The following is an 8544-nucleotide window of genomic DNA, read 5'->3' as shown; positions in this document are numbered from 1 at the left end:
ATCAATGATAAAATTGCTAAAGCTACATAGGTACTTTGAAGGGCTGCTACTATTCCAACCAGAACAAATGTTGTGAATTCATTAATCTTTCAATGAAGACTTTAAAAACTCTGTAAAGGATTACATTTTAGTGTGCTGTTTCTTTTTAATATTAAAGTGTTCTGTTCTAAACCATGTGATATCCATACAAATAAGTTATTAGAGATACAACTTTTACAAGGATGTTTAATTTTCTGATTTTGCAATATTGATATGGAGTAAATGGATAATAATCTATATCAAGTTTCTAATCTCTCCGTATTATCCTAATAAATATACACTCTGCATTGAAGAAAGGCTCACTCACCAAAGAATATATTGGGAAGTTAAAAAAACAAAATAACAATAACTTGAAGTGACTGTACTATTATCTATAAATATATAATATAAATTGTATTGTTAACCTTCATTTTTGTTTTATCTGTGATCTTTGTCAAGTACATCAATGACATGACAAAACGAACCATTGAGATGATAAAAACCTATCATAGTACTACCCCCATCGTGAATATAGAACTATATTAAAAATGAAATTAAATAGAAATTATGTCATGTCAATTTGTGGGTTGTGAAGTACTCACGAGTGTTTAGGTGCAACGTTCACTTGGCTTGAACTCAAGAATCTATGGAAATTTTTATCATTCCTCGTCTATTTACCCAGTGTCAAACGAGTACTAAGGTTTGCCAATGTTTCATAACATATTAAGATAAAGGTGTGTGCGCTACACAAATATATTCAGGCTCTTGTGCGGTAGTAAGGCATAGTTAAACCTAAAAGGAGTGATTTTATCTCAGTCACAAGATATCGCAGAGGAAATGGGTGTTTACTCTTCCTTTTTATACTTAAAATATGCTACACAAATATATAGGGGTGCTTTCGTTTTACCAAAGTGAAAGAAAACGAAATTTGTTTAATACAAAAGAGAAATAATTTGAAGGGTAGGAGGAAAATGTGATACACGGATAGGAAGAATGAGATTAGGTTCTGAACAAAAGAAAATCAGCTTTGCATATGGATGGAAATATTGTTTTTGTTGTTCTTGCAAGGAAGAAAAAGTTCTCAAAGGCATTGTTTATAAACAATGTTTGCAGTTTTACAAATCTGAGATGCATGGCCCTATGTGATCAGTGTCTGTGATGTGGTGTAATATTGAAGCCCTAAAAAAATTGTGCTGCAAAATTATCATGAAGTGCTTCAAAAAAGTAAAAAGTCTTTGAGTGACCGGTTTTACCATACTCATGTAGTGTTATAAAACGGTTGGGAGAACAGATTTTGAAATTTCAAATTCCAATCATAAATATCTTGATAATCAATAATGTGATTGGCTTGTACAAGTCATGGGATTCATTTCTGACCTAAAGGTTTATAATTATGATTGCAGAATGAGCTAAATCTAGGATTTTTGTTAGAATCAGAGGCAAAATTACATAATACCTTTAAACCTACTTTGAGAATAAAATAATTCCCACCTTGGGTGTGACACCAATCTCAAATAGAAAGGAAAACAACCATAAGGAGCATCTCATCTGGATGCACCATTGGGACCATTATAGTTCCCGTACACAGGCTATTAATTTTGTTTGTCATGCTAACGACCCTTTCTTTTTTTATTATGTCCGTAGAGGTCTGGGAATATCATGAAAAGCCTTATTAAAATCCTAAATTAAGCTACAGATCTCAGAAATCATTTAGTTAAATAGATAAAACGTTTACTTAGATGTGTTTTCTTCCCTTCTGTTTTTAGGCTCCGTGTATAATTTGATCGGAAGTCCTAAGAGATTTAAAATACTGTTGTTTACTCTTAAAATCATCTCATTTTAGGTGAAGCGTTTTGTCTAGGGTTGATGTTAGGAATTCTTAAATTCTACAGATATATTTTATAAGCACTCTTGGAGAAAGATAAAATCTTAAAAGATTGTTAGAATGAAGGATTAAAGTAGATGTTGAACATGTTGAAATACAGTTGTTGTTTTTTCTTCTCCTAATTTGAGTAATTTCACACACAATTTCCAGTTTCCATATTATCTTCTGCGATATCTGCATAGAAGGTTGAATACAAATGAAAAAAATAGCTGACAATATTCAAATAATTTAACTTTGCATTCGTGAGTTACATTGTGTAATTGCATTGAAAGTAGAATTGCTGAAATGCTCTAGTTCAGTTTATTTTTGATGACAGGCACGAATTCCTGCTCTTTGAAAGAATTGTATTGTCAAATATTTTGCTAGGAACAGACAAGTTAGAGATTTGGATCAGTGCACTTGAAACTCTTCAGCTTTGTATTTTATTTCTTTTTGAATTGTTGCCTCCATTCATAAGTCGTCACACGTCTCTAATCAAAAAGGACCGACCCATTCTGCAGTGTAGGTCTCGGTTAGGTGCTTGGCAAATACAAGCTCTGGTCCCTCTGCCTGGCCAGGAGGGTTGACCACCCCCCTGCGATGAGTGGAAGAGTTCCAGTGTCATTTTGGAGGGAGGGAAAAAAGCTCTGTCAAAATGCAAGTTTGTTATTCGTAGTAGTTGTGCTAACCAACCCAGCAGAATGAACATTGCGCAGTCCTTGTTTGCCCGTGTGCTCAGTGGTGAAGAAAGAAATTGAACCGAGTTTCCTGGCCGTCCTCCTCGTATTTTAACCAAAAAAGCGGTGAAGATCATGATGAAATTGATTTTCTCAATGATTTTATTTGAAAAGGATGTCATCTTGTTTCATGAACCGTTACTATTTCGTCCCCGAACCGGACTTTGAGTCCCCTTGAAACTGCAATGTTTTGGAAAGCGTTTCGGGGAGTGACGTTGGCGGGCTGGATGCTTGTTGTTTGCGACCGGGGGAATGACGAGCGAGAGGACGAAGGAGGTAAGGGAGGATTTGTGAATGTTTGTGTCGTCATGTTCTCTGTAGTTTTGTCCATTTTTGGAAGAGAAATACTGGATGTAGTTCAGCCGAGCTTTGCCTTTTTGGGAGGCTGTTGTAGGTGCTGTTCTTTTGAGGAGTTGCCTCGCATCAGAGTTCTTTGGAATTGATGATTTTGTTCTTGTGTGTCTTTGAGTCCAGGAACATTATGCTTCATGTTTTTCATTGCATTCGGTGATTGATTGGTTTGGAAATCAGCCAGCATTTTTGAGGCAAGAATTCAACCTTTAATTGTTTGATTAGAATAGGAAAAATAAAATATTTAGCTCTGTCCTCTTCTTACCTTTTTTTTCTGTTTTTCAAACTTTTTGGTGTATATTTAGAACTTGTTTTCTTTTTCCATATGATTTGAATAACTTATAGGAACATATGAAATGTAATGATATCCACAACAAAAATTATTCATAACATTTTCAAATTAAGAACATTCCTTTTGTTGCATGCAAATTAAAGAAATGCAGAAAGAAATACAAACATGTAGAAGAGTATTTATCTTGATCTTGGAGCTCCCCTGTATGAACCCCTCCAACCAAAAATGAAGAGAGAATACACTGTTTGAAATTGAATCTTGTTGAATAACATGAATTTCTTGTGTAGACTTGGAGAATACTTTAAATATTTAAAATATTACCTCTTTTTCTAAAAGAGTCTCTAATAGTTTGCATGATGCAGAGTATTCTGGGTATTTTCTTGTTTTAAAAAAAAGTATACTATGGAAAATCAAACTCTCAGATTTTGTGTTTTGTGACGATATGTTGGTATGTATAATGTACTGTCCAAGTTAATATAGTTTGATTTGAAGTTTGTGAAACAGAGCTTGTTTTCTTGTACTTCAATTCTTCTTCTTTTTTTTTTGCTGAGAGAAACTGCTAGAAAGACAGCAGAGTTCTCACAAGAGAGGCAGAAAGAGAGATATATATGGAGAGAGATAAAAGGAGATAGAGAGAGAGAGAGAGAGAGAGAGCAAGAGAGAAGAGAGAGAGAGAGAGAGAGAGAGAGAGAGAAGAGAGGAAATGAGAGAGAGAGAGAGATAGATAGAAGGGGAGAGAGAGAATGAAAAAAGGGATCATTAATTTGGAGAGGTTTTTTTTTTAAATACGGAAATGTGTATAAATAAGAGAGTGGATTGAAATAGTTCAGTAGAGAGAAACAAATATAGAAAGAGGAAAAAAAAGGAGAGGGGGAGAGAAAGGGAGAGAGAGAGAGAGAAAGAGAGGGGGAGAACCGGAGAAGGTAAATGGAGGCAGAATGGCTTACGTGCCAGCTTCCGATTCGTGCAACCACAAAGACCAGGCCGCCCAAAACGGGGACCTCGTGTGTTTTGCCTACATGGTGGTGGTGGTGGTGGTGTTGGCAATGCTCGGGACCCTCATTGTTCCCTCCTGGATAGCTAGCTAGCGTACCCTGGCATTGCAGGCCAGCCAGCGCAGAACAAAGAAAGGATGATAGCTGCTTGTGACGGCACCCCCGCTGAGTGATGAGCCCCTTGTGTCCTTGCTCCTATTTTCCATGCCCCCTTTAGCTCCTATATTTCACCATACGATTTCAAATATATTACCCATCTGAACATCTGTACCTACCCTTTTAGACAATACACCAGAAATAACAAATTGTTTTTAATCCATTCTTTTCTTGTCCTTCTCTTTTCATATTTCTCTACTGTGTAAGCACAGCTGCAAAAAAAGTGACTGTTCAATGTCAGTTCATTAGGGGAGGGCAATTCCATTTTCTGATCATATGCAGGTTTCTTGATCTATGACCATATATATATATATATATATATATATGTACCAAGGCTTTACCAGCTGAATTGTATTTAAAATGGGAGTTTCAATTGTGTTTGCTTTATTATGTGTGAAAATAAAGTTATTTGATGCTTTTTAGCCTTCTGTTATTCTCTCCCTGTCTCTCTTTCTTTCTTTCTCTCTTTCTTTTTTAATTCTTTTCTGTTTTGTGTGTGTTTGGTAATTGTGTTTGATTTGATGTAGTTGGGTATTTTTCTGGATATTTATCTAAATACAGCTGAATTTATCTGATCATATCTTGATATATCTGGATAAATTAAAGTAAACTTTTCTGATGGTCTTGTTGGTGATCTTATAGCTCTACTCCATAGCAGAGATGAAAATAAAAGTTTCTGGTGCATCTAAACAAAATACATGGATTTAACAGATTTTCTTCATAATTATTTAACAAAGCAAACTTTGTAATGGAAGCAGATTTAATAGGGCTAATATGCTAAAGGCTTTTGGAGGCCTGCTAAAATGTGATTACCGGTAGTATGTTTGACGAAATAGAATTGGATTTTATTTTTTAAATGACAGTTGATTATGAAAGGAGAATTTGTCTTCCTAATTTATGATCCTAATTTGTTTGCTGTATCCCTTTGTTTAATAGAAGTTTAGTGAAAAGAAACAGGCCAACATGTATAATTGCCCACTTGTTTTCTGTTTGTTTTTTGCATTATCTCACTAATTGTTTATGTGCACCTTCAAGTGGATCTTACAAATTAACTTTCTCAAAAATATAAAACTAAACGTGGAATGACATTCATACCATTATAGAAGTTAGAAAAGTATGTATTGCATTATGATAAAATGATGTTTAGATTCTAAAATGTTTGAGATCTTGGTTCTGCTCTGAATTATTATCAACTTTCCTGACAAACTACAAAATTCTGGGGGTGAGTTATATTACCCTTGAGTTCTTCAGGCTGATATGGGTTTTAAATTGTGGGGGGGGGGGGGGTCAACTTGCAAGGGCTTGCAAAATAGCTGTAAATTTGCTTATTTGGTTCACTTTTTTTCCCTCATGGAATTATTTAGGAATTTTTTCCTCTGAAGTCTATTTTATTTTATTTTTGTATTGTTTTTGTAAGGTGCCCATTAGTATGCACTACCTAAGGCAATTTTTTTCTCAGCCGAAAAAATAATGAATGTAATTACAATCTGGCAGGTTTTTTTTAATTTGGAAAGGAAAATAATCATTTTATTTATCTTGATTTAAAATCAAGAGATTTTTTCACCCCCGTCATTTAACCATGTTGGAATAATTGGAATATTTATTTAGAATAGAATCTACCCACCTACCGGTTATCATAATTGATTAGATTTTATCGCCCAGAAAGTCAGCAAATTTGCCCTGGGTGCCTGCTATCGGCCAAGAAATTAACATTTCGGTAAACACCCTAAATTCAATTTTGACAATCAATTTGTTGAGGAGAAGAGTTGGTGCAATGAAGAATCTGTCCAACGCACGTAAATACGGCTGTTAGAAATTCTAATCAAGCCAGCCCAAGGGCGATGGTTAGAACGATGGAAGGAACGAAAGTGTAAATTTGTCTTCTCATTTTGACTCGTCTTTTACTCACTCTCCTTGACGATACCTTGATGTTGATGACTTCGTCTCTTTCGTCGTTCATTACTTTTTTCTCTCTGTTTTTGATTAAGCGGGGAGTGGGAGTTAATTAGATTTGATATGTGAAGTGTGACCGCTTCTTGAGTATCTTAATATGTTGGCGGTTGTTGAGTCTTCGTTGGGTAACTTTCTTGTATCTTGGTGTGTATTACCTATCTGTGAGGCAGTTGGTTCTAGTAATCAGTCGTCATTAGCATCTCTGATGCATGTTTTTTCTGGGATGGAGGTTGTCTGATATTTGTATGTTTCTTCACCTAAGTTTACGCAATCATTTACTGACTAATTCAATTCTCTGTTATCATAAATTGCCATAGGATGTAAATTTACAGATCAGTTTCTAAAGATATTTTAAAAACATATTGAATTTGAAAGTAAGAATTCATAATCATCAAAGTTGGCAATGAAATTTGAAGGTTATATTGACAAAGCGAAAGAAAAAAGCTTATTAAAAAAAAGAGAGAGAGGCTGGGGGAAAATGAAAAAGATTGCAACAGTATTGCAACAAGGATTTTCAATCATTACAGAGCTGGTATAAATCCTTGAAAATTGAATGATGAAATGTGTCAGTTTTAATTAAAGCAATAAGCATTTACTATTTCATGCATTATTGAAAGGAAGATCTAAAATTAGATGATTTCTGCCACTCTATTGTATTTTCGGAATATTTATTATTTTTCATTATTTTTTCTTTAAAAATCAGGTATCCATATTCATTTTTTTTTCTTCCTGAAAATGCTCACAAAATCATTGTTCGGATCTATCTGTACAGCCTGCATGGTCTTATTAATAGTACCAGCACAATAATTTAAACAGAAAATGTAACGTTTATTATTAGCATGACAATTGAAATTGCGTCCCGAGTAATCGTCCATTGCACACTGCGCACATAGCAGCCTATCCCCTCTTCTGAGGTTGATATTGATTTCCCGCGGATTCTGAAATGTCAATAATACCTCAAAAGTGCTATTTGTGACGTCAGCAGAAAAAGAGGGAAAAAATAGTCCTCAAAAAGTTCATTGCACTCAATTGTGTACCAGCTTATTTGAATAGCAAGGGGAACTTACAGAAGAAGAAAAAAAAAATTGGATAAAAAGAGGAGAATAGGTGGAATGTGTGGAAGATACATGGTGTAATGCCGTTTCCCTCGTTGGTTACTGTTTTTGAATGAATAGCATGAAATTGATGACGAGTGACTGCAAATTGAATGGAATATTATATTAATAACATGCTCCGATGCATCGGGTTATGGTAATCTATGATTTATCTAACAGCTTTTCCTGGGATAAATTTAGCTTTATTCTATAGGTAGTATAATACTGCAGTTAATTTATATGCAGGTCCCATTGTTGCTGTAGCGTTTGTCATTTAATGGATAGTGCAATACATCAAAATTTATTTGTTTGAGAGGTAGCAGGAAAGATATTTTCCTTGAAATTAGAGCTCCACATTACATTCTTAAAATGGGGTTCTTGATTTGAATGTTAGGGTCTGTATGAATGGCCCCCTGTTGAAATTGCAAAATTCTTAGGGCAAATTGGGAGCTTAGAGGCCCTGTGCACTGTATGTTATAAATGTCTCTTGCACTAGAGAATCAAAGAAATAAAAGAGTTAAAAAATTATGATGATGGGATATTAGTGTATATTGAGATGAGAAGTTATTTTACATCGGCTCTCGATGCCTTTCCTGAACCTCAAATACCAAGCATTTATTCTGAAGGTCTTCGTTTGAAACGACAGTGCCGGCGGTTGGGATGGAATAATGATTAGTAATGTATAGCCATGGTAGAAAATGAAAAATGCACGGAGGTAATCCCCTTTGTTAATCATTAATTCCATAACTGCATTTATTGTGGAGGGTTTGATCGCGGAAGAAGTCTTATTGGAAGCGGCAGCGCAATGTAAATTCATGAGGAGCTTCTAATTGCCTTCCGACCGTGTACGACCATCGCAATCAATCATTCCGTTTTTTTATGAAGCGGTGTTTACCTCCGAGATCTCTCGATTCTCGATGCTGTAGAAAGCTCACCGGTCTTTCACCAGTCTCTAAACGCACTCTGGTATAAAAAGAACGGAGCGATCAAGTGCATTCATCATTTTTATATGAATAATAAACCAAGTGAAAATGGTTTCGTTTTCGTGTTAAAAGTTGTATTGAGCTCTTGAAAGGATGAAATA

General features: G+C 35.0%; 1 protein-coding gene across 1 annotated transcript in view; it reads left to right on the top strand.

Annotated features, from left to right (window-relative positions):
- Positions 1-2556: 2556 nt before the first annotated feature.
- Positions 2557-8544, top strand: part of LOC580666 (28S ribosomal protein S11, mitochondrial) — a 43775-nt gene continuing 37787 nt past the window's right edge. The window contains exon 1 of the mRNA XM_030976671.1: positions 2557-2895. The gene's annotated coding sequence lies outside the window, so the exon portion shown is untranslated. The remainder of the gene's footprint in view (positions 2896-8544) is intronic.

This window comes from Strongylocentrotus purpuratus, unplaced genomic scaffold, assembly GCF_000002235.5.
Source record: "Strongylocentrotus purpuratus isolate Spur 01 unplaced genomic scaffold, Spur_5.0 spur5_scaffold_9, whole genome shotgun sequence".
NCBI lineage: Eukaryota > Metazoa > Echinodermata > Echinoidea > Camarodonta > Strongylocentrotidae > Strongylocentrotus > Strongylocentrotus purpuratus.
The sequence above is the reverse complement of the archived record's forward strand: the minus strand, read 5'-3'. Positions and strand labels throughout refer to the sequence as shown.